Consider the following 2,568-nt stretch of genomic DNA (forward strand, 5'->3'; position numbering starts at 1 on the left):
AGGCAGAGCATCGCCGACCTCCTGGATTGCTACAGCCCATGCCCATAGCTGAATGGAAGTGGGATTTCATCTCTATGGATTTTATTTCTGGGTTGCTGAGAACGAGGAAGGGATATGACTCTATTTGGGTGATCGTCGACCGATTAACGAAATCGGTGCATTTCTTACCGATCAGAGTCACTAACTCTGCAGACGAGTTGGCTAGGTTGTATATCAAGGAGATAGTATGTCTGCATGGAGTTCCCCTGGAGATTGTGTCTGATAGAGACACGCGTTTTACATCTATCTTCTGGACTCGTATCCAGGAAGCGATGGGTGTGAACTGAAGTTCAGCACCGCGTTTCATCCGTAAACAGATGGGCAGACGGAGTGCGTGAATCAAGTCCTGGAAGATATGTTGCGAGCTTGTGTTTTGGATTTTAAGGACAGTTGGGATGATTGTCTTCAGTATGTAGAGTTCGCGTATAATAATAGTTTCCAGGCGAGTATCGGCATGGCTCCCTATGAGGCGTTGTATGGTCGCCCGTGCAAAGCACCACATTGTTGGGCAGAAATTAGTGAGCGTAGTTTGCTTGGCCCAGAGTTGGTGCAGGTGACTTCAGAGAAGGTTGACATCATTCGACGTCGACTTCTGACAGCATAGAGTAGGCAGAAGAGTTATGCTTATACGAGGCGTCGACCGCTTGAGTTTGAGGTTGAAGACCATGTGTTTCTAAAGGTCTCTCCTATGAAGAGAGTTCTGCGGTTCGGTAAGAAGGGGAAGCTGACGCCGAGATTTATTGGTCCATTTCAAGTTCTGGATCGAGTGGGAGCAGTAGCATACCGTCTTGCTTTGCCCACACCTCTTGCGGGCGTGCATAACGTATTTCATGTTTCTATGCTGAAGAAGTACGTTCCTGATCCTTCTCACATTATCAGTTGGGAGCAAGTGCAGTTGAGTGAGGATGCCACCTATGTACTGCGACCGACGCGTATTCTCGACAGGAAGGAGCAGGTATTGCATAGCAAGGTTATCCCTCTTGTGAAGGTGCTATGGACGCATCATGGTGTGGAAGAGGCTACTTGGGAATCTGAAGCTAAGGTCAGGAAGACCTACCCTCTGATCCTTGAAGATTATATGAAGGTATGAATTTCGAGGACGAAATTTTCTTTAAGGGGGGTAGATTGTAACGACCTTGGAAATTTTGTGCTTATCTTTCCTTAGTAGTGTTTTTGGGGTAATTAGCGTTATGCTCAATTGCTTGTGAAATTCGTATCAATCACTTTAAATTCGATCTGCTTGACTCAAAACTTGTAGATTAGTTAGCGCTACGTTACTCTGAAATCTGGGATCCATCGCTAAATCCAGTTGTTTTGGAGAATTTTTAGAAGTTCTGGATCGGACCGGGACCGCGCGTCGAAAGTCCGATAGCGATGATCTTAGGCTGTTGCGGTCACCATGTTGGGCTTGACCATCACCTCGAAAATCAAGTCCATGTGATATTCTGGGTCGATTTGATTGAGTTTGGAGTGAAGAGTGTGAGAACGGTTGGAAATTTAATAAGTTTTTATGAAATCTGAGTCGTGTTGCTTGCGCGATGATTTTAAGCTATCTAACCGTTGGATTTTGACCCAATTTCACCCTCTGATCAGGGAAGGTGGCCCAGGCATATCCTTGTGCTTGTGGACCTGATCGAGATTCCGTGACCGTTGAATTGAGTGTGGTCCGCCACGGCTGATCTGAAGAGCCGGTCGGTACGAAAACTTAGCCTGACCTAGATCCATGGTTAGTGAGCTTAAGTCCGACCTTTCGTGGTTTTTGGCCCACTAGAAGTGCTTCGTTGGATCGCGAGAGTCAGGTTTTGGTTATACCCTAAGTATACCTTGACCCTGGGGTTATTTTCTTCAATATGAGGCCTATTTATAGTCCTTAAACCCTAGCTCTCTTTTCCATACGAATTTTCTCTAACCCTAACTTGGAGAGAGAGTGGAAAAGAGAGAGAAAGTGAGAGAGTAGTTGGTGAATCATCTTGGATTCTTTCCTGTTCTTCTACATCCTTGAACCTTCACTTTGAATCATTATTCTGACGATTCTGAGTTCATCTTGGGGTAAGTTAACCTAACCCTAACCTGTGTTAGAGCTTAGATTAGTCTTAGTTTTGTTGTATCTCATTTCTATCCTTATTTTAGGGTATTCTATCGCCGTTGACGAAGACAACTCATCTAAATCAGTTCGGTGTTTCTTTTCTGGCTTAAGGTGTGGACTTTAAGTGTATAGGTTATGGTTTTCAAGGCTTTCAATGCCAGTTAATGATTTATTCTTGTTATGGATGAGATTTCACATGTCAAATGTTGTGTTTACGTTGCTTTCCTGATATGCATGTGTTATATTGAGATTTGTGTATTCTATGTGTATGTATAAAGTACCGTATACGTATAAAATATGCACTTGTGTTTGCCATGATTATTTGTCATGTATGTATGCTAGATGTATGTATGACAACTCCTTGGTAAAAGGAATTGTCCAAATGCTTGTATTTCAACATACTTCATGTATGTTGTTATATGTATTCTAAGTGTTTGTAGAAA

The sequence above is a fragment of the Magnolia sinica genome, chromosome 2 (genome assembly GCF_029962835.1).
Source record: "Magnolia sinica isolate HGM2019 chromosome 2, MsV1, whole genome shotgun sequence".
NCBI classification, from domain to species: Eukaryota; Viridiplantae; Streptophyta; class Magnoliopsida; order Magnoliales; family Magnoliaceae; genus Magnolia; species Magnolia sinica.